The 24,440-nt window shown below is 40.2% G+C and overlaps 1 long non-coding RNA gene across 2 annotated transcripts in view; it reads right to left on the bottom strand.

Annotated features, from left to right (window-relative positions):
- LOC138840118 (uncharacterized) overlaps positions 1–24,440 on the bottom strand; it is a 43,595-nt gene that overhangs the window by 4,625 nt on the left and 14,530 nt on the right. The window contains exon 4 of one of the 2 annotated variants that reach the window (XR_011376042.1): positions 18,670–18,753. The exons of the other annotated variant lie outside the window; for it this stretch is intronic. This is a non-coding gene — a long non-coding RNA (uncharacterized lncRNA). Of the gene's footprint in view, positions 1–18,669; positions 18,754–24,440 lie in introns of those variants that run through there. 2 annotated transcript variants of the gene reach the window in all.

The following is a 24,440-nucleotide window of genomic DNA, read 5'->3' as shown; positions in this document are numbered from 1 at the left end:
TCAAGCTCCTGATTGTTTTTTAGATGTGGATGGTTCATTCCTAGGAGGTGTCTTAATGCATGTGTCTTAATTGACATCCAATGTGCTCAGCCAGGTATGCCTGACCTTCAGAGTAAAACCCACCTAAGCTCAATATGGTGTTATCTATTATGATGGAGTCATCAGAAGAAAGCCCTAGACAGGGAACTGATGTCAGTGAAGACTTTAGTGTATGTAGTATTTACTGAACACCATGCCTCCACAACCTGTGTTAGTCAGCATTCCTTAGGTGTGACCAAATACCTTAGATAAACAACATAAAAGATATTTTGACTCATATTTTCAGAGGTATCATTTCATGGTTGCTTGGCTCCATTGCTTTCACCCTGTGGCAAAGCCAAACACCATGATAGGAAGAGTGTGGTGAAAGCAAAGCTGTTTACACAACAAGGTAGCTGGAGAACAAAAAGAGATGAGGCCAGAGTCTCAATAAGTCCTAATGACCTACTTCCTCCAACAAGCCCCATCTCCTAAAGTCCTACCATATCTCCCAATACTGCCACCATCTTTAACACAAGACCCAAATCATAACATCCTTACAAAACTGACATTTCACTCCTTTTAACGGTGAGAAATCTGATGCTTTGCTGGTTCAATTTGTCAAGAAACCACATATATTTCACCAGGTAGCCCAGGCTGGCTTTGAAATCCCTATTCTCCTGCCTCAAACTCTCAAATTATTATAAGCATGTACCACCCTGTCCTGGTTTTGTCAATTTTTCTTCAAAAGTAAAATGACACTAAAAAGCTATGTTTACTGAACAAAGAAATAGTTCTCTGTGTGTGACAGATTCTTCATGAAAATACTTTAACTCAAGTAAATGCTTTGTTAGAGACCTGAAAAAGTGGTATTTTTACCTTACATACTCAGAATATTGTTTGTGCCCACCCAGGGCCTGGGTGCTATCCCTCAGCCTTTTGTGCTCAAGGCTAGCACTCTACCACTTAGCTAACAGTTACAATTCTGGCATTTCTTTGGGGATTTTTTTGTGAATAATTGTAGATAAGACTGTTGTAGGGCTGGGAAGGTGGCTTAGTGGTAGAATGCTTGCCTTGCATGCATGAGTTCCTGGGTTCAATTCCTCAGCACCATATAAGCAAAAAAAGCCAGAAGTGGCACTGTGGCTCAAGTGGTAGAGTGCTAGCCTTGAGCACAAAGGGGCTCAGGGACAGCACCCAAGTTCCGAGTTCAGGCCTCATGACTGACCAAATAAAAAAGACTATCATAGACTTTCCTGCCCAGGTTGGCTTTAAACAGCGATCCTCAGATTTCAACCTCTTGAGTAGCTAGGATTAGAGACATGAACCACTGGTGCCCGACTTAGAAATATTTATTTTTATTTATTTATTTAATTTATGTTATTTATTGATCTAATGATCTTGTTTATTTGTTTTGACTTACTGGATCTTGAACTCAAGGAATTAGGTTTTTTGCTCATAGCAGGTACTCTACTACTGAAGCCATATCTCTAGCCTGTCATTTTGCTGGTTAAAGATAGAATCTGTTGGACTTTTCTGTCTGGGCTGGCTTAGAACAATGATCCACCAGAAAACAGTCTTTTAAGTAGGTAGAAGTACAGGTGTGAGTCACTATGCTAGGGTCAAGACTAATGTTTTCTAAAATAAATTGTATGGCCTGACATTGTATGTCAACCTCTGCCTATGCCAGGTCTGCCTACCTCTTCAGGACAGGTTAGAAGCCTCTGGCCCTTAGATAGCAATTTCCTGTTGTACCTAGTGCCATTCTCCCAATCAATCACATTATCAGAGGTAACAATGTGTTTTCAAATTCACTACTGAGTCTGAAAACAGCCTCCTCAGTGACGTTTTTGGTTTGACTGCCATTTTGGATTTGGTAGACTTGGCATCACAAATGAAACCTTTTTAGCATCTCTAGCCACAGAGCTTCCATGGCACTCAATGTACAAGGCCACCTGCAAGAGATAATTAAATGGACAACCCAGGCTCTGCTTATCACAGTATGGGACTGCATCCCAACAGGGTCATTTTCTGCCACATGCCAAGGCACAGCATACATGAGCAGCAGTTCTGCCCATGCCAGGGAAAGTTGGTGTTATTAGTGGCTGTAGTAAGTTCCAGAGTCTTGGAATATTTGAGTATTTTCAAGAATATCCCTTTTTTTGGGGAGGGGTCAGTCATAGGGCTTGAACTAGGGTCCTGGGCACTGTCCCTGAGCTCTTTTGCCCAAGGCTAGTGCTCTACCACTTGAGCCACAGCACCACTTCTGGTTTTCTGGTGGTTAATTGGATTTTCCTGACCAGGTGGCAGACTTTGAACTATCATCCTCAGATCTCAGCCTCTTGAGTAGATAGGATTAGAGGCATGAGCCACCCATGCCCAGCCTCAAGAATATCCTTTATCAGCCAGGCACTGGTGGCTTGCGCCTGTAATCCTAGCTACTCAGGAGGCTGAGATCCAAGGATCACAGTTCAAAGCCAGCCTGGGCAGGAAAGTCTGTGAGATTCTTATCTCCAACTAACCACTGGAAAACCAGAAGTGGCACTGTGGCTCATGTGATAGAGCTCTTCCCTTAAGCTGAATTGTTCAGGGACAGTGCCCAGGCCCAGAGTTCAAGCCCCACCACTGACAAAAAAATTAAAAAAGAATATCCTTGAACAATAGCTAAGATTTATTTTTTTCCTATTTTAAACAGGCAATATAGGTGTGATATTTTAGCTCTACAGGTAGAGAGCTATAGCAGGATTGTAAAGAATTAGGTTGGCCTTGCCAAATACAGGCAGTTACTGAAGTGGTTACTTACTCATACTTGGTGGCCACCAAAGCCAACCTAGGCTTCCAAGAATATTCAATCTTGGATGCCTTTCTGTCAGAAATTCAAATATAACATGAAACCAGAAGGAGTTTTCTACTTACTGATATATTTTCATTGCTTACATAGTTATGCTGTGTATTAAAGAAAAACATTTGGCAGGGCGCCCCTGGCTCATGCCTATAATCCTAATTATTTAGGAGGAGGCTGAGATCTGAGGATTGTGATTCAAAGGCAGCCCTGGCAGGAAAGTCTGTGACACTCTTATCTCCAATTAATCAGCAAAACTGAGAAGTGGAGCTGTGGCTCAAGTGGTAGAATGCTAGCCTTGAACACAAAAGCTCAAAGATACTTCCCAGGCCCTGAGTTCAAGCACCAGTATGAGGTGGGAGGGGAGGGGGGAGAGGGGAGAAAGGCATGAAAGAAGGAAGGGAAAGAAAGGAAGAAAAGAAAAGGAGAGAGAGAGAAAGAGAAAAACAATTTCTGACCTTCTAATTTTCCCCCAAAAGAGAAATCCAGTGCTCAATGATTCACAGCACCATGTTCCTCTGGGAAATTCTGATGTGATCAATGAAGCTTGAAGAATAATATGTCAATTGGCTTGGAGGGGGATCACAGGAAAACATGATGAACCAGTTTTCAGGCTCATTAAATAATGCTCACCTGCCCCCTACCTATGAGCTGTGATTGTACCTCAGTGTGAAAATGCTTGCAAGAGGTCCTAAGTTAGATCTCAGCACTGAGGAGGCAATAGTGATTGGGGTGGGAGGCTTGCTTGCCTGAGTCTGAGATTCAGTTGGGACAACAGCAAAGCTCTTCATGTAAAAAAGAAAAACCCTCCAGATGCATTGTACTCATAACCTTACACGTTGAATTAAAGCCTTTTCCCTACTATTTTTTTCACAGCTGCTTCAAGGTAATAAAAATAGGAATGAATACAAATAAAATCGTATAAAAAAAGAAAAAAAATCCAAAGGCATTCTGATCTTCTCCCTACTGCTGTCACAAGATGGTCCTGCTAAATGAGGATATGCCAGCTGGACAAACAGAAAATAGAAGAGCTGGGGCCTTTTGGAAGAGAAAGGGTTCTGTGTGTATGACCACAAAATCGGGCAACTACACAGTTGAACAATACAGTTGACAAGCCACTCTCTTGCTTTCTGTCCTCTTCATCACTTGAGTTGCTTTCCTGAAGATGTTCTCCAATCCTATTGTGTTTGCCTTATACACAGACAAAAACTACAAAAGTGAGCCCAGGTGCCACATCTCAGGGATTTAAAAAAAAGATGACTGCTTACTAGATCTTCCTCCTATTTTTTTCATAATGATATTTAATATTTTGTTGACAATTTGAGTCAAAGCAATACTTGGGCAGTTGTCTTCAGGGAATGGTCTCTAAGGACTTTCAACTCCCTATCCAAGGCTGTAACAGCTCAGAGTTTATCCTTATAAAATAGGCATGAAGAAACAGGGAAGTCAGATTTCAAAAGTGGAAATATTGGATGTGACTTGAAAAATCACTCTGAATAGTGGTGGTGCTTGGAATCAGCTTGTAAGATAGGAAAAAAATGAGCATAGGGTAAGGGCTAGGGCGGTAGCTCAGTAGTATAGCACATTGCCCCCTGGCCTTTAGTACCTGCTACTATTAGGAAGCTGAGGTAGGAAAATCACTTTAGACCATGAGTTTAAGTTTAAGGCCAGCTTGAACAACATAGAAAAAGTGCATCTCAAAAATATAAAACTGTTGCTGGGTGCTGGTGGCTCACACCTGTAATTCTAGCTTCTCAGGAAACTAAGATCTGAGAATCATGGTTCAAATCCAGCCCTGAGAGGAAAGCCTGTGAGACTTTTTTTTTTTTTTTTTTTTTTTTGGTCGGTCATGGGGCTTGAACTCCAGGCCTGGGCGCTGTCCCTCAGCTCTTCAGCTCAAGGCGAGCGCTCTACCACTTGAGCTACAGCGCCACTTCCGGTTTTCTGGTGGTTTATTGGAGATAGGAGTCTCATGGTCTCTCCTGCCCAGGCTGGCTTTGAACCGCGATCCTCAGATCTCAGCCTCCTGAGTAGCTAGGATTACAGGCGTGAGCCACCAGCGCCCGGCTCCTCTGAGACTCTTATCTCTAAGCACCAAGAAAGACAGAAGTAGAGCTTTGGCTCAAGTGATAGAATGCTAGCCTTGAACAACAACCAAAAAAAAAAAAAAAAAAAAAAAGCTCAGAAACAGCACCCAGGCCCAGGTTTTGCACAATAATAAAAGTAATAAATAAATAAAATTGGAGAGCATAAAAGTAAAATGTCAAGAGATAAATCAGACAGTCTTTTTTTTTCTTTGCTTTTCTTTTTTTAAAAATCAGACTGCCTTGATCTGGAATCCTGGCTTTATCGGTTTCCTGTAGCTCACAGTAATAATAGTATTTACCTAATAGAGTAGATAATACATGGAAACTGTTTAGCATGATACATTATAAATGCCTAATTAGGGTTACCTATTGCTGTCAGTATATGAATTATAATACTGACTGCTTTGATTTTTTAGCATATTTTGTGAAAATACATTTAAAACTATTTCAACAGAATGAAGAAGCTAACCCCTGTAACTTATATGTAGTCCCATTACGTATATTTAGGGCTCATACATCAGAATACTGAAAACTCACAATGTTCAATCAGGTGGCTGTTTGGAGAAAATGCCTTTCACACATAACACTTTATGGTTTAAAAGATTTTCCCATACATGTTCGCTTAACACAGTAACTTAGAGAGTTCAATGGAATGTTCCATTTGTGAAATGAAACTTCAATTCAAAACTGAGTTTGGATCCTTATTTTACCTCAGGCTATTTTAATATTTGATAGAATCCACTGGAGTAATTCGATATCACAAAAAAGGTATATTTTGGGAATGCTTTAACTGTAAATGTTGTATCTAAGACTCTGTATCATACATGTACACAGAAACTTATGAGATTTAAGATAAACGATGGAGTAAGCATAAGAGAATATCTGTGTGCTAAAAGCCTAAAGGAAATGTAGGGCTGTCTTGGGGACTGCCCAGACTGGAAAGATCCAGGCTCAAAAACCTCAGTGGTCAGAGATATACAGGGACTTAAGAGAAACTGTATGTAATTAAGATCTTGACTGTAACAAAAAAAAGGCAGCTACATATGGGGAACTTCAAAAATTCAGCTCTATCCTTGGTGAAAGATATTTCCATTTCATGCTGGGAGCTGTTCTTTTTCTATCACTCAAACCACTTCAGGAGCCTTTGCATGATGAGTGAGTAGGGTTTTATCTTTCCTCTTTTAATGGAATGAAATTGTACAAGGTTAAAGCTTATTATCAAATTGGAATGCAGAAGCAACATTAGGTCCACTTTAACTTTGTCACTGTAGAAATTGTTTCACACACACACACACACACACACACACACACAGAATCTGTTTACCCACTGAAAACTCTGACGAGACCTTGACACACTTCAAGATTCAAAAACATTAACAGTAGGCTGGGGATAGGGCTCAATTTTAGTAGAGTGCTTGCCTGGCACACACAAGGCCCAGGGTCCAATCCACAGAAACATATACAACTTTAGTGAACTATACAAAGTCACTAAAAACATGCAATCAAAGCAAGGCATTTCACATTTCTTGAACTTATAACTATTCAAAAAGGTTAGAGCTGTCAGAACATAGCTACAATGATGGTCTCTTTATGTACATATCACTATGAAATCATTTAGCAGTTCACGGAGCCTTAACCATAAGTAAATTTTCATTAACAGACATAATATGTGAGTAGATTAGTTAGTAGATTATAATGGGTTAGTAGATTAAATTAAATGCTAGAATGAATTGGAAAAAGGAAAAGAAGGGTGATTGCTTAGTACATTATTTCGTTTTATATGGAACAGTATAGAGTACATCACTCTGTTCATTTTGTTCTTTGCAGTGATCCATGTGCAGTCAGCCCTCTCAATGCCTACAGGCATGAGACACCAGCTTGGATGTTCATTTTTCTATATGTCCTAAATGATAAATATTAGAACTAGAAGTGGAGTTATCATGTATTAAATGCCAAGTTTTATGAGGAAGAGACTGGCCAACAGCTGGGGTACAACTAGCTCTCTTTTTTTTATGATGAAGAGATTTACTCCAGTTGTCACTGATTACTGCAAAAACTACATAAGGATTTCCATTGTATACAACGTTTTGATTTTAAAAATAACAAAGTTAACAACTAGAAGACAGTTATGGTAGCCTCTACCTGTAATCCTAGCACACAAGAGGCAGAGACAAGAAGATCCTGAAAGAAAAAAAAAAGATCCTGAAAGTGAAGCCAGCCTGGGTTATATACTAAGACCTTGTCTCACAAAAACAAACACAAGTTACTATTAGTTAAGAGCTTTCATTGAGTGCAAGTGCTCTCTATGTGCTAGCTACCTGATAGTATGTAGAAGAATTAACATCATAGGAACAATGAGTCTTACAACCATTGAACATACAAATCTCTCTGAAATTTGTTTTAAACAGTATTTGACCTCTTTTGCTGGGTTATAAAAGTCAAATCTCTCTAACAGCAGCAGTATTTTATGGGCCTCAAATTAATCCTTTTTTTTTTGTTTCATTTTGGGTCCAGTCGTGGGCCTGAACTCTGGGCCTGGGCGCTGTCCCTCAGCTCTTCAGCTCAAGGCTAGCGCTCTACCACTTGAGCCACAGCGCCATTTCTGGCTTTTTTTTTCTTTTTGCTTATGTGGTGCTGGTGAATAGAACCCAGGGCCTCATGCATGCAAGGCAAGCACTCTACCACGGAGCCATTTTCGCAGCCCTTAATCCAGTTTTTTAAAGGGTTGTATGTTAGCTTCTATTACTGTGTGGAAGTGCCTGAGATAATCAACTTAAAAGAAAAAGGTGTACTTTAGCTCAAAGAATTGGAAATTTCATTCAGTGGTCAGTCTGCTGCTTTGGGGCTGTGTTGAGGCAGAACAGCATGCTAGAGAGCATATTTTGCAGTAAGTAAACCTTAGGCCTGGTGCTGGTGGCTCATGCCTATAATCCTAGCTACTCAGGAGGCTGAGATCTGAGGATTGAGGTTCAAAGGCAGCCCGAGCAATAAAGCCCGTGAGATTCTTATCTCCAATTAACCACCAAAAAACCAGAAGTGGAGCTGTGGCTCAAAGTGTTAGAGCATTACCCTTGAGCAAAAGAGCTCAGGGACAATACCCGGGTCCTGAGTTCAAGCCCCATGAGCAACTGACCAAAAAAAAAAAAAAAACCAGCAAAAAGAACCTGCTCATCTTATGACATCCAGGAGGCAAACAGCATTGCAGACTTGGAACCAAACCTTTACCACATCTTTAAAATGTGAAAAGGTTGTGTTTCAGCTGCTGCAATGCGAAAGAATAAATGTACAATCACTGGTTCATGCAATTTTTAACCTGTTGAAATAAGTGTGAATTGAACTGGCACTGAAATGCAACAGGTAAAACATCCGAGTTATATTTTGGGGTGTGACATTTTATAAGGATGGGGGGATTTCATGTCAGGTCTTCCTATTTGCTTTGGGTGCATTTTCTTTTGACTCAATCCCTTCCCTTTCCACCTGGTTCCAATCCCCACCATATTCTCCATATTCTGAACAAAAGCATTTTCTAGCATTTATAGATGTGGCACTTGTGTGAATGACTCAACCCAGATCAACAAATGAAGAGCAGTTGAGCCAGCACAAAAAGGAGGCCTACAAGGGGCTTTTTAGACACTTGTTTTGCAGAGGAGTGCAGGGCTTAAGTGTAATTCATTGAGGAAATGAATGGTCTTCTTCACACAAGCTCTTTGAGTGAATTCAAAGAAATCTTGTAAGCTGAGGAGACATTCAGGATTGAGAAAAGATGAAAACCCCAGGGCTAAAAGCAAACTTGTTTTCTATAAATTAACCAGCCTGTTGGAGTGTTATATCATCAACCCATGTTCCTTAAGGTTAAGATTATAAAATTATGTTAAAAATTATTTGCTGTCTCTCTCAAATTTCACCAGACATTCTATAATTTTATTTGCTAAATCTGGCAGGCCTAATAGTGTCATATTATCATATCACTTCAAATTCTGACAAGTTTCATAATTTAACATGCTTTTTATTGTTGTTGTTAGTCATGGGGTTTGGGTACTGTCCCTGAGGTTTTTTTTTGTTCAAGGCTAGAGATTTACCACTTTGAGCCACAGCACCACTTCCGGTTTTCTGGTGATTAATTGGAGATAAGAGTCTTACAGACTTTCTTGCCCAGGCTGGCTTTGCATGATTCTCAGATCTCAGCCTCATGAGTAGCTGGGATTACAGGTGTGAGTCATCAGCACCCCACTCATAATTTCACATTCTTTAAAGAACAAAGTTTTTGTACAACCTTGTGGAGAATACACAATTTGCCTTTCCTTGATTATATTTTAAAAAGGAAACTTGGCGGGGTACAGTGGCACACAGGAGGATCCCAAGACTGGAGGCCAGCTGGGAAAAGAGAAATTAGTGAGATCCCATCCCAACAAACCAGTTGAGTGTAATGGTTCATGTCTGTCATTCAAGCTATGAAGGAGACATAGATAAAAGGATCTCATTAAGAGACCAATCCCAGGCAAAAAGCTGACACTTCATCTGAAAAATGAGGTTTTTTAAAAAAAAAAAGAGCTATTGCTCCAAACCCCAACAACACCTACAAAACAGCCAACAATATTTTTTCCAAGCTTTTCTAAAAGTTTAGGATGGAAATAATTTGATTTACAGAAGGTAGATTCAAAGTCCCTGAAAAATTCACTATCAGTGAATTTTTTTAGTGAATTGTTTTAGGTTTGTAAGTTTTTCATCCAGTTTTCAGTCCAGTCTTTCTCCTTTTGCTTTTTTTTTTTTTTGGTCGGTTGTGGGGCTTGAACTCAGGGCCTGTGTGCTGTCTGTCCGTGAGCTCTTTTTGTTCAAGGCTAATGCTCTACCACTTTGAGCCACAGCCCCACTTCTGATTTTCTGGTAGTTTATTGGAGATAGTCTTGTGGACTTTCCTGCCCAGACTGACTTTGAACCACAATCCTCAGAACTCAGCCTCCTGAGTGGCTAGGATTACAGGCATGAGTTACCACACCTGGTTTCTTTTTATTTATTACTATTTGTCTGTTCCTGTGGGCTTGAGCAAAGAGGGCTAATTCAAGACCATGTTGTTGCCATGAATCCTGTGACTGTGTGGACAATGCAGTCTCTATCTGTTTTGCACGTGCTAAGCAACAGAGGGTTAATCTCTTTCAATATTGCCACTCAAATGTCTGTTTACCATCTAAAGTACAGGGTACAGAGGGAGGAGAAAGGCCACTGGGTCATTATGCTTTGGTGGCAAAAGACCTATCATTTTTTTTATCCTATTCAATGCCAACAACCCATTAATTAAAGAACAAAATTGGAAATTCTCCACTTAACTCTTCAGACTGTTTCATTTCATTTCTACAACCTAAGGAAAAGAAAGAAGGCCTTACACATGGAATACCACAACTGTGAAGGCCTTGTGGTGCCCAGAGGCTGCTGTTATTCATCCACACTGCATTCATTGTTGACACAATTGAATTGCATTTCTGCTCTATACTCACTTGAAAGTTTTTTAAAATCTTGTTCCTGAAGGCAACTGACATCTCATTTGATGAGTGATTAAAGGAAACTAATTACATGAAGTTTTCAGCCTCAAGGAATCTGCCCCTTCTCTGAAGACACATTCTATTTCATTGTATATGTACCCTCATTCACCTCCTAAATCTAATGTATTTTTCAAAAGAAGACTGTTATTTATTGATTTTTTGTGATTTTTTTGTGAAGAGATCTAGGGCCTCGTACATGCTAGGCAAACACTCTCCCACTCAGCTATATCCTCAGCTCATCTTATTTACTCATCACAGGTTCTTAGTTAAATAAATGAATGAATGGATATATGAGTTGTGTTTATTTTGTTCTATCAAATGTGATCTCCAAGGTGTGTACAGATATGTGTGCAAACAAATATCTCACAAAAGGATTTCTTTTTTGAGCTTTGTCAATAAATAAAGAAGTTTTAAGTTAAAATTTTAAAATAGAGATGAAAAATCACTCTTGGGACTACAAGTATGGTTCAGTGGTATAGCATATGATTAGTCTGTGGGAGGCCCTGGGTTCCATCCCAAGAAGGAAAAAGGAAGGAAGGGAGGGAGGGAAGGAGGGAGGAAAGAAGGAAAGGAAAGGAAAGGAAAGGAAAGGAAAGGAAAGGAAAGGAAAGGAAAGGAAAGGAAAGGAAAGGAAAAGGGAAAAGGAAATGAAAAGGAAAGGGAAAAGGAAAGGAAAGGAAGGAGACTTTTACACATCTGCCAGATGACTTGAATGTGGCCCAAAATGACAGACACTGGAGAGATAGAAAAGTTGCTCTAATACCAGGCACTAGTGGCTCACACCTGTAATCCTTAGCTACTCAGGAGGCTGAGATCTAGGGTCACAGTTGGAAGCCAAACTGGGAAAGAAAGTCTAAGACATTGTTATCTCCAATTAAACACCAAAAAAGCCTGAAGTGGAGCTGTGGCTCAAGTAGTAGAATGTTAGCCTTGAGCACAAAAGCTCAGGGACAGTGCCCAGGTCCCGAGTTCAAGCCCCACGACCAGCCCACACACACAATAAAAAGTTATCCTGGAATGAGGGAAGGGGAGATGTGATAAGAAAAGAACTACAGCAGGAATGTGTGTAGTATGAAATATAAATGAAGAGGGCATCAAAAAAGTGGGAGGCTATTCTAGAGACTCTTCTGAGTAGAAGACTCAGGGAGTCCACACAATGTTCAGGAGGCCAAGGACAGAATTTTAGGTTAGGAAGAAGTTCTAGATTCCAGAATAAGGGCTCCTCCCTTAGAAACAAAAGGGAGAAACAGCTAAAACGAGTAAGGAGGAATTGAGGACATTTTAGGATAAGGCCTAAATGAATAAGCTTAAGCACTAGTTTTGTTTTTGTTTGCTTAGTTGGCTAAAAATTAACAGCAGGCTGGGCACCAGTGGCTCACGCATGTAATCCTAGCTACTGAGGAGGCTGAGACCTGAGGATCCCAGTTCAAAGCCAGCCCAGGCAGGAAAGTCCATGAGATTCTTTTTTTAAAAAATACGTTTTTTATTGTAAAACTACTGTACAGAGGGGTTACAGTTAAATGAGCAAGGTAATGAGTACATTTCCTATCAAGCATTGTTGCCTCCTCCTCTGTTTTTCCCCTACTATCCCTTCCTCCCACCTCTGCAACTACACTTCCCCACTCCCCACTTCCCCACCCACCCCCATCTTACTCCCCACCCCCGTGTAAATTGTAAAGTTCCTGTTTCAACATAGTGTCTTGTACATCTCATTGTTACAATAGGTCAACCTGTATCCTTGTTTAAAGCATTTTGTTTTTTCTATTCCCCTCTCCAAATTAGAAAAGTGCATATACAAGATGCAGTGCACTGACATCAAATACAGTGAAAACAGGGGTTATACCATGGGCGAGGGGTTATACCATGGGCGGGGGAACATACAAAGAAACAAAAAAAATCACATGGTACATTCTTTTTTTTTTTTTTTGGGTCCGGTCGTGGGGCCTGAACTCTGGGCCTGGGCGCTGTCCCTCAGCTCTTCAGCTCAAGGCTAGCGCTCTACCACTTGAGCCACAGTGCCACTTCCGGCTTTTTTCTTTTTGCTTATGTGGTGCTGAGGAATCGAACCCAGGGCCTCGAGCATGCAAGGCAAGCGCTCTACCACTGAGCCACCTTCCCAGCCCCAACACATGGTACATTCTTAGCTCCGATAAACCACTAGAAAATGGGAAGTGGCACTGTGGCTCAAGTGGTAAAGTGCTTGTTTGGAGCTGAAGAGTTGAGGGACAGTACCCAGGCCTAGAGGTCAAGCCCCACAACCGACAAAAAAAAAAGAACAGCAGGCACTTATTATGTACTAGTCACTGTGCTAAGTTCTTTTTCTATTTTATATTATTTAAACTTCAAGAAACTATGCAGGTTTCCCAAAAGAAAGGAAAATATGTGTGCCCACCAAGTATAGGACATCCCTCTCTTTCTTACTTCACTACTTCAACTCCTTCTGGGGGTTGTATTTCTTGCTCTAAATTCTACAGTTGTCATCAATGAGTTTCTGGTACCAGGTGCTACATTTCCTAGATGCTGAATTCACTCAGGTGACTGTGCAACTGTTAACCCCAGCTGTGGTGGGAGGATCATTTTAAATCTATGGATTTATGACTTGTACTAGAACACAAGAACATTGAGCTACCACAGTTCCTTTTCTGATGAATGGATCAGTAAATCTTGTATCTGCTTCTGATTGGCCCTCATCCATAAGACTGACATACTGGCTTCAGACCTTTAACCTCAAGTCCTCAAATGATTGCTCTTTGTCCTTTTGTCCTTTGTCTTCATGATTCTATTGCTGAAACTTCTCTGCTGTCCTAATCTAGAAGTTCCCAAATATGGGGGTGACTCTGGATTGGTAGGTTTATACAAGTAATCTGGGTGATTATGATATATGGAATTCAATGACTCTGGAAGAAATGCTGTCTTAACTCTTCAGAAGTAATGCTACTATTTGATAATCCTTAAACTGAAAACGCTGAGGGTTCTTCAGTTTGAGTGTTGTGAGGCCTTGAATTACACACGTAAAATGAATTATGTGGACCATTCACTCAACACTGTTGTTCACTGCAATAAGATGTCAGCATTTCAAGCCTTAACTGAAGACTTTTCTGCACATAGTCCTCTTTATAAGAAATTACAGTTGCTCTTACCTTAATAATCAACCCTTGAAAATCTGTCCAAAAATATTTAAAAGGTACAAAGTGCAGCTTTAGAAATATTTGCAGCTGTATAGAAAAATACATCATCTTCAAAATTAGCAAAAAAAACTATACTGAATATGAATAGGATTTTTAAATATGTAAGCATTGAATAAATCACACATGCAAACATCAATAAATCTGGACTACACATGAAAGGAAAGGTGTGAGCTGTAGGGATGGCTCAAGTGATAGAGCATTTGCCTAGCAAATGTGAGACTTTGAGATCAAACCATGGTACAACCCAAAAAAATAAAGCTGGGAGAAAAAATGAAGCTCAAAAGCCATTATTAGCTAGATTCCAGTAGCTCACACCTCTAATCCTAGCTATTCCGGAGGCTGAAATCTGAGGATTTCAGTTCAAAGCCAGCCTGGGAAAGAAAGTCTGTGTGACTTTTTTTTTAAATTTAATTTAATTTTATTTGTGAACATACTGTACAGAGGAGTTACAATTACATGGGCAGGATAATGCGTACATTTCTTACCAAGCATTGCAGCCTCCTCCTTTGTTTACCCTTCACATCCCTTCCCAGCCTCCCCCCTCCCCCTCAATCCCAATCCTTCTCCTTCCCCCCCTAGCCCCCCCCCCCCCCGCACTGACGTTGTAAAGCTCATTTTGGACATGACAACTTGTACTTCTCATTGTTGCAACAGGTCCACCTGTATCCTTAAACAACTGGTTTTTCCCCATCTCCTCCACAAGTTATACTGACATCAAATATAGTGAAAGCAGGGGTTATACTGTGGGGGAGGGACATACAAAGCAACAAAGAGATAATCTTATAAATGCGTTAGAAACACATGCATAAAAGAAAAAAAACATTAAAATACATATCTAAGGGTTCATTTTCCTGACATCACATTATCTGACCTTTTCCACTTGACTCATACATCTACTAGATATTACAAATAAGGGAAACCATAGGACCTATGTTTCTTTGGGCCTGGCTTACTTCACTTAATATAATTTTTTCCAAGTTTTTCCATTTCCTAACAAATGGGGCAATGTCATTCTTTCTGATGGAGGCATAGAATTCCATTGTGTATACATACCACATTTTCTTGATCCATTCATCTACTGAGGGGCATCTGGGTTGGTTCCATATCTTAGCTATGGTAAATAATGCTGCAATAAACATAGTTGTGCTGGTAGCTTTAGTGTGGTCTTGTTTGTAAACATTTGGGTAAATGCCCAAAAGTGGGATTGCTGGGTCATAGGGGAGTTCTATGTGAAGTCTTTTGAGGAACCTCCATACTGCTTTCCAAAGTGGTTGAACAAGTTTACATTCCCACCAACAATGTCCACATCCCCTCCAGCATCTGTTGTTGTTAGAGTTCTTGATTTTTGCCGTTCTAACTGGAGTGAGGTGATATCTCAATGTTGTTTTGATTTGCATTTCTTTTATGGCTAGGGATGTTGAACATTTCTTCATGTGTCTATTGGCCATCCTTCTTTCTTCTTCAGAGAAGTTTCTCATCTGTGTGACTTTTTATCTCCAACTAACCACCAAAAGGCCAAAAGTAGAGCTGTAGCTTAAGTGGTAGAGCACTAGCTTTGAGCACAAAAGCTCAAGGACAATGCCCAAGCCCTGAGTTCAAGCCTCAGGACTGGCATACACACACATACACACAGTCATTTTTAAAATTTGGCTTGATATTAGTATTTTTAAATTTTACTTTATTGTTTTTTTAGAGGTAATATACAGAGGGGTTAAATTTACATCAGTCAGGTAATAAGTATATTTCCTTTTGTACAGTGTCATCTGTTCCCTCAATCTCTCCCATTTCCTCCTTCCCATCTCCACCCATAAGTTGTATAGTTCACTTTCATCCATGTCCAGTGAGTTCCACTGCTGCACTTTTTTACCCTTTTTCTTCAGATTCTACCCAGCCATTATTAAACAAGAAAGTCTAATGGACAAGCCACAAACTCGGAAAATATTTGCAATAAATATTAAAATCATGCAAAACTATAAAAAGCACACCAAAGTCAAAAAGGGAAATACTCAGAGAACATATATGAGACAAGTTCAAGTGTGATACTGAAGATTGAATCCATTTCCTCATGCTTTCTAGAGAAATACTTTACTGCTTCAGTTATACCAAGGCCTTTTTTTATGTTGGTACTCAAAATTGAACACAGAGCCTTGCAGTCTTAGCATTTTCATTCAAGACTAGCACTCTACCACTTGAGCCATAATTCTATTTTTGTCTTTTTTGTTGGTTAATTGGAGATAAGAACACTGGATTTGTCTGCCTGGGCTAGCTTTGAATCTAACCTCCATTTTCAAATCTCAGACTCCTGAGTAGGTGGGACCACCTGCATGAGCCACCAGTACTGACTTCCTTTTTATCAATGAAAAATGTTTTTTTTCTGAGGATGGCTGTGGTGACAGTGACTCTGGCAGATTGGGACTGAGTGCATGTACCTTGAAACCACCATGATTCTTCAGAGGCGCTTCAGATTCTTCTCTGTAATTTGGGACAGCAGTTTCTGTCCATTTGTGGAGGAACATTGTTGTTATAGCCATGACATTTAATAATGAACTTGATCCTATATAGAAACTCTTTGTGGACAAGATTAGAGAGTACAAAAAAGTGACAGTCATCTCAAGGACCTGTTGATACTGGTTCAGAGTATCAGCAAGACCTGGAGAGAGAGATTTTTAAACTTCAACAAATGTATGGGACATGACGAAGTTCTCCACCTTTAAATCTGAAGATCCCAAATTTGAAGTCTTGGAAAAACCATTGTTCTGAAGAAATAACATGAAGTGAATCTGGCAATTTGTCATGGATTTGTTGTACAACTACCTAGAAATATAATAAACATATATTTCACAACTGTCAAAAAATATTTTCCTTCATAATTGCTATTTGTCTAGGATAGTCCTAGCAGAGAATAACAATAGCTCAATAGCTATGCACATATGATCATATAAAATGATGCCAATAGGGGCTGAGAAGGTGGCTCAGTGGTAGAGTGCTTGCCTTGCAAGCATGAAGACCTGGGTTCAATTCCTCAGCACCACATAAGCAAAAAGAAAAAAAAAGCCAGAAATGGCGCTGTGGCTCAAGTGGTAGAGCGCTAGCCTTGAGCTGAAGAGCTGAGGGACAGAGCCCAGGCCCAGAGTTCAGGCCCATGACTGACAAAAAAAAAATGATGCCAATAAAAATGAACTCCAAGATATGGAAACAAGAGGTTTTCTTGGTTTTTTGTTTTTTTTTTGTTTTGTACTATGTGAAGTTATTTCTTTTTTCGTTCACTTTTTTCCCCTTTGATTTATCCCCTGTGTTGTCACTGGGTTTTATTTTGGTATCCTGTATCTTATATATACATATATCTAACTTGGAGAAGTGAAGGGGAATAACAAAATGGTGAGACAAAAGGACAAAGTCTAAACCAATGCCACAGCAATACTCATAATATACTATGTTGGAAATGAACTTTACAACTTGGGGGAGAGGAGAGTGGGTGGGAGAGGGAAAATGAGAGAAAATGAGGGAGGGGTTAACACTGTTCAAAAAGAAATGTACTTATTATCTTATTTATATAACTATAACCTTTCTGTATATCTGTACATCACCTTTACAATAAAATAAAATATTATTTAAAAAGTAAAGCTTTGCTAATTTTGGCTGGTTGGTCTCAAACTCTTCATCTTCTTGACTCCATCTTCCAAGTCATTGAAATTACAAGCATGAACCACCATGCCCAGTTTATATATTTTTTAATGCCCATCATTTTAACACACCAAATAGACATAGACATATTAAGAACTACTAAGTAGCCAGGCACTGGTGGCTCACACTTGTAGTCCTAGCTACTTAGGAGGCTGAGATCTGAGGATTACAGTTTGAAGCCCACACAGAAAGGAAAGTCCATGAAACACTTCTTTCCAATCAATCAGAGAGAAAGCTGGAAGTGGAACCGTGCATCAAGTGGTAGAGTACTAGCATTGAGCAAAAGGAGTCCAAGGAGAGCATCCAGGCCCAGAGTTCAAGCCCCAGGACTGGCAAAAAAAAAAATTCTAAATAATTATTTTGTAGAGAGTTCACTGAAATGGACTGATGGTAAATGTGTAAACTGGTACAAAAATTTTTAACCATCAAATATTATAAAAGTTTTGAAAAAAAGTTATACCTAGTAATTTACATTGTAGAATTTGAGTCTAATGAAATAGCTAACAATTCAAAGGGGTATGTATAGGATTATTTTAAGGGGGGAAATTAGAATTGAACTAAAGAATAAACAATTAATGGTATAGCCAAAGATCAAAATGTTATATAACTATTTTTTCGCCAGTCTTATGCTTGAACTCAGTGCCTGGAAACTATCCCTGAGGTTTTTTCAGCTTGAAGCTAGTGCTCTACCATTTGAGCCACAGCTCCACTTTCAGGGATTTTTTTGTGATTAACTGGAGATAAGAGTCTCACATTGTTTTGCCCAGATTGGTTATGAACTGACATCCTCACATCTCAGCCTCCTAGGATTACAGGCGTGAGCCACCAGCACTTGGCTGTTAAATAGCAATTTAAAGGGGTATTTTGAAGTCTTTAATGGAACTTTAAAATGTTTTAAGTTAGAAGCATGGCTCTGGAGGTAGAGCACCTGCCTAGCAAATATTAGGCTCTGAGTTAAAAACCTAGTACCACATACACACATACACACAATCCAAATGTAAAGACACTTCGAAAATGCAAGATACTACATTTTATATGTAACATGATCCTAATTTTCTTTGTAAGCTATTTTCCATGCACATAAAAACTGGGAATAAATATATCAAAATGCTAACACCTGTTATCTCTGGGTGTACAGATTTTTATTTTCCTCTTAGTACTTTGTTAGTGCTAATAATAACCATATGTTACTTTTATAATGAAAAATGTAATGAAAGGTATCTCAAAATTCTCTCTGCAAACCTAAGGAGGAAAAAAGGAAAAAGTTGTCAATTTAATTAATTTATAGTTTGCAAGTGACAGAGAACACTCACCACTTGTTTCTGTAGCAGGCACTGGAATTCACTTGTGGAATGTCCATGACCTTATAGTCTCAAGACAACTGCTTATCTGTATCCCTAATTGAAAGAGGAGGATATAGAGAAAAGACAAAGGTCTCCAGGAACAGATGTCTGAAGGGAGATTAAACAATTGGCAGAATAAAATAAAGGGAAGTTTTTACCAACGATACTTAGTTTAACTTTTTTCTAGTTTAGAATTCTTAAACCAGGGGCTGGGAAGGTGGCTAAGTGGTAGAGTGTTTGCCTTGCATGCATGAAGCCCTCAGTTTGATTCCTCAGCACCACATAAGCAGAAAAAGCTGGAAGTGGGGCTGAGGCTCAAGAGGTAGAATGCTAGTCTACAGCTGAGGAGCTGAGGGACATCGCCCAGGCCCAGAGTTCAGGCCCCATGACTGACAAAAAAAAAAAAAAAAGAATTCTTAAACCAAACTATTTTGTATAAGCTGGTAAAACAATTGACCGGCAAGTAATGCCATTAATACTTCTGAGTCCTTTGGAGAGAATAGACAATTGGGGATAAACCCAAGGCCCCATGAATGTTAGCCATGAATGTTAGAAAAATGCTCTGCTGCTGACCTATGTCCCAAGTCCCCATGAGTTTTGTGTGTGTGGGTGCTGGTCCTAGAGCTTGCATTCAGAGCCTAGGCTCTGTCCCTGAGCTTCTTTTGTTAAAGGTTAGTGCTCTACCACTTGAGCCACAGTGCTACTTCTAGCTTTTTCTGTTTATTGGAGATGAGTCTCACAAACTTTCCTGCCTGGACTTGCTTCCAACTGCGATTCTCAGATCTCAGCCTCCTGAGTAATTAGGATTACAGGTATGAGCCACTGGTGCCCAGCTCCCATGAGTCTTTTTTGTTGTTGTTGGTCGTGGGGCTTGAACTTCTGGCATGGGTGCTGTCCCTCAGCTCTTCAGCTTAAGGCTAATGCTCTACCAATTGAGCCACAGCACCACTTCCAGTTTTCTGAATGGTTTATTGGAGAGAAAAGTCTCACGGACTTTCCTGCCTGGGCTGGCTTTGAACCTCGATCCTCAGATCTCAGCCTCCTGAGTAGCTAGGATTAAAGGCATGAGCCACCAACGCCCGGCTCCCATGAGTCTTTCTTAACTTAATAGTAAAGACTACTCTACAATTTTTTAAAAAATGTATGAGCAATCATATCAGCAATGTCTTATTCCTTTCTTGAAAGTCAGATGCTTAGGTAAGGTTTATTGTTGTTGTTGTTGTTGTTGTTTTTTGTCGGTCGTGGGGCTTGAACTCTGGGCCTGGGCGATGTCCCTCAGCGTGAGCCACCAGCGCCCGGCTAGGTAAGGTTTAATTTTGACAAAATCAAAAGAACGAAAGGAAGCTAGATGACTATAATCCTGACAAATCAGGAGGTTGAGATCTGAGGATCATGCTTCAAAGCCAGCCCAAGAAAGCAAGTCCAGGGGAATCTTATCTCCACTTCACCACCAAAAAGCCAGAAGTGTGACTCCTCAAGTAGTAGAGCACTAGCCTTGAGCAAAAAAGCTGAGACAACACCCAGATTTCAAGCTCCAGGACCAGTACACACACACACACACACACACACACACACACACACATACACACACACACACACACACACACACACACACACACACACACACACACACACACACACACAATGAGACAACACCCAGATCCTGATTTCAAGCTCCAGGACCAGTACACACACACACACACACACACACACACACACACACACACACACACACACACACACACACACACACACACACACACACACACACACACACACACACACACACACACACACACACACACACACACACACAATGAAAAGGAAGATTCATCGGGGCTAGGTTACTTGACTTACCTCATCAAAGACCAACTTAGGCCAGGCCCCAGCGGCTCATGCCTGTAATCCTAGCTACTCAGGAGTCTGAGATCTGAGGATTGTGGTTCAAAGCCAGCCCAGGCAGGAAAGTCCATGAGACTTTTATATCCAATTAACCACCAGAAACCCAGAAGTGGCGCTGTGGCTCAAGTAGTAGAACACTAGCCTTGAGCTGAGGAGCTTAGGGACAGTGTCCAGGCCCAGAGTTCAAGTCCACAAACAACAACAAAAGAACACCAACTTAGCATGAGAATACCTACAAATCCTAGTCATGTAATCCTAGTCATTTTGTAATTGATACAGGAACTTGGAGTGCAGAAATAATTCTAGTATATCATTTGCTAACTAAATACTCAATTAAAACGAAAATTGCTTCATATTGACATCAGCATAAATATGGCCACTTTGGGGGTTGTTGGTTAAACAAAATACTTTGGGTGAAAGGCAGAGAAGCAAGGTTTCTCTCTCAGCTCCATAGGAGGACATTAATTAGTTCCCATATTCAGAGGGAGAAATTTGACTTGGTGAGTTTAGTCCATACTTAATAGAATGCAGTCCACATTAAGGAACTCACCTAACAGGCTTGAAGCCAGAGGTTCTATCCTCAGCAAAACAAAACCCAAAACTAAAACAAAAGCAAAAGCAGAGACTGACTGCCTACAGAAAAAGGCAATAGTGTAAATGGTCTGTGAAGTATGAGTAAGAAGAGGTGGTGGTAGTGATAAAGGGTCAGTTAAATAACAGAAAGGAATGGGTGAAAGCCCTAAAAGAGAGATCTTTGTCTATTATAATTTAGTACACATTTATTGAGCCAGGCATTATGTAGGTGCTACAAATACCCAGAAAGGAGACCTTGGCTAAATCATTGCAAGGTTTCATAGGGATAGGCCTGTTAATCCAAAAGTATACAAAAAGCTTAGTGCCAATGGCTCACACCTATAATACTAGCTACTGGGGAGGCTGAGACCTGCCAGCACAGTTAGAAACTAGCCTGTAAAGAAAAGCCTTAGAGATTCCACTTCTGATTAACCAGCAAAATACTGCATTGAAGATGAGAATCAAGTGGTAGAGTGCTAGTTATGAGCAGGAAAAGATGAGCAAGAGTATGAGACTGTGCAGGCCACCTGTGGCTCGCGCCTATAATCTTATCTCCTCAGGAGGCTGAGATCTGAGGATCACAGTTCAAAACTAGCAGGGAAGACTGTGAGACTCTTATGTCCAATTAACCACCAGAAAACAAGAAGTGGTGCTGTGGCTCAAGTGGTAGAATGTTAGCCTTGAGCAAAAAAACTCAGGGACAGAGCTCAGGGTTCAAGCCCTAGGACTGGCACAAAAATAAAAGAATGAAGACAGGCCTCACAGAAAGACTACAGGGTAAATGAAGAGTTACTATCTACCAAAAACATGCTTGGAATTTGTTATATTTGATCCTTCATTCAATTATAATTTCTTAAGTTTATGTTATATACTCAGATCTTAGCACTATGTATTCTGAATTTTCAGATGAGGAACCAAGGCAAAGTGGCTCTCCAAATCACACAGTGAGACAGAGACAGATTTAAAGTTTGGATTAAACTCTAAAACCCACATTTTCCATTCTAGTCCTTGAAACAGGAATGTTTGAGGGGGAAAATGGACTATCTTAGTTTGGCTGGAATCTATGGAGTTATGGGTAAGGTGGAAAATGGCACTGGAATAACTTAAATATTCTAATATTTTGCACAGTTAGTTTTACATATCTGAATTTGCATTTGGCTTCAGAAAAGGAGAAAATTCCTTTTTTATGCCTTTCCAAGAAGATCCTGGATCAGGTGCACTAACAAAAATTTTAAAGTTTTGTTGTGGTTCCCACATTTAAAAAATTAGCATCAGTTAGTTATTCTGGGGGAGGGGGATGGTATTCATTTTGAGATGTCCATATATGCATACAGTGTACCTTGGTCAAACATCCCTCCATCACTCTCCCTTATCCTCCTCCTTCCCCCTTCCCAAACCAATCTCCACAAGCTTCATTGACCCATTTTCATACCAGTACATGACATATTTTGACCATATTCACACTCTTTCACCCTCTCTGTTCACCCTCTTCACTCCCACTAGTACCTGTACCCTGGATAGGACCTGTTTTACATTCCTGTCATTCTATTTTAAAGTATATGATAATTATTCCAAGGAGTTTCAAAATGGTATTTCACAAGCTCTCAACTTTTTAAAAAGCTTTTTTAAAAATTGTGATAACACATATAGACTCTCTCTCTTTTTTTTTGGGGGGGGGGGTCCGGTCGTGGGGCCTGAACTCTGGGCTTGGGTGCTGTCACTCAGCTCTTCAGCTCAAGGCTAGCGCCCTGCCACTTGAGCCACAGCACCACTTCCAGGTTTTTCTTTTTTGCTTATGTGGTACTGAGGAACCGAACCCAGGGCTTCATGCATGCAAGGCAAGCACTCTACCACTGAGCCACCTCATTGCAACAATGAGATGTACAAGTTGTTATGTCGAAAAATGAGCTTTACAACTTTGGTGCGGGGGTAGGGGGGGTAGCGGGGAGGATTGCGTAGGGGGGGCAGGGGGGGAGGAGGATGGGAAGGGATGGGAAGGGATGGAAAGGGGAAACAAAGGAGGAGGCTACAATGCTTGATAAGAAATGTACTCATTATCTTGCCCATGTAATTGTAACCCCTCTGTACAGTATTTTCACAATAAAAAAATAAATAAATTATAAAAAAAATTGTGATAACACAAAGTTGAAGGGATAAAAATGAGAAGGAATTAAAATTGACTCTGGCTAACCAGCCATTTTTACTTGTAAGTTACAGTATGAATCATAAATATTCATCACTTAACCACTCACAGTGATGAAATAGAGTTGTTCTTAGTACAAACCAACAGTCATTGCCTAAGATGAGTATTAGTAAGTACAATGGTCTGTTTTAGAAGATCAAAAATGTAGACTTTGTATTGAAATGTTGGTTTTAAGTTCGTTAATGACAAGTCTCCATACAGTATCCAAACATAGTTTTTAATGGAAATAACTGAAGACAGAAATTAACTATGAATATTTTACATAATCTTTGTTTTGTGTGTGTATGTCAGTCCTGGGGCATTAACTGGGGTCCTGGGCACTGTCCCTGTGCTTGCTTCTGCTCAAGGCTTGTGTTTAACCACTTAAGCCACAGCTCCACTTTTGGCTTTTGGGTGTTTAATTGGATATACAAGTTTCACAAATTCTCCTGCCCAGGAAGGCTTCAAATCTTGATCCTCAGATCTTAGCCTCCTGAGTTGCTAGGACTATAGGCATGAAACACTAGTGTCCTTCTTATATAATTTTTTAAAGTTTCTTTTGGCAGGGCAGTACTGGGGTTTGAATTTAGGGCTTTGGGTGCTCTAGTGCTTGACCCATGCCTTCAGACATTTTTAATTTTAGATATTGTTGAGATAAAGTCTTGCTTTTTTTTTGGTCCATCATGGGGCTTGAACTCTGGTCCTGGGTGCTGGCCCTGAGCTCTTCAGCTCAAGGTGCTCTACCACTTGAGCCACAGTGCCACTTCCAGTTTTCTGGTGGTTAACTGGAGATAAGAGTCTCATGGACTTTCTTGCCTGGGCTGGCTTTGAATCATGATCCTCAGATCTCAGTCTCTTGAGTAGCTAGGATTGTGGGTGTGAGTCACCAGTGCCAGGCAGTCTTGTTTTTATACACAAAAAAATTGGGCCATAATCCTCTGATTTATATATCTTATTGTAGCTGTAATGACAGTTGTGCATGACCATGCCCAGCTTTGTCCTTTGATGTGGTCTCACAAACTGTTTTGCCCCAGCTGGCTTGGAACCCCATTTCTCCTAATTTCAGCCTTCTTTGTAGCTAGGT

Source organism: Dipodomys merriami, unplaced genomic scaffold (assembly GCF_024711535.1).
Source record: "Dipodomys merriami isolate MVZ:Mamm:240054 unplaced genomic scaffold, mDipMer1.0.p SCAF_3, whole genome shotgun sequence".
NCBI classification, from domain to species: Eukaryota; Metazoa; Chordata; class Mammalia; order Rodentia; family Heteromyidae; genus Dipodomys; species Dipodomys merriami.
The sequence above is the reverse complement of the archived record's forward strand: the minus strand, read 5'-3'. Positions and strand labels throughout refer to the sequence as shown.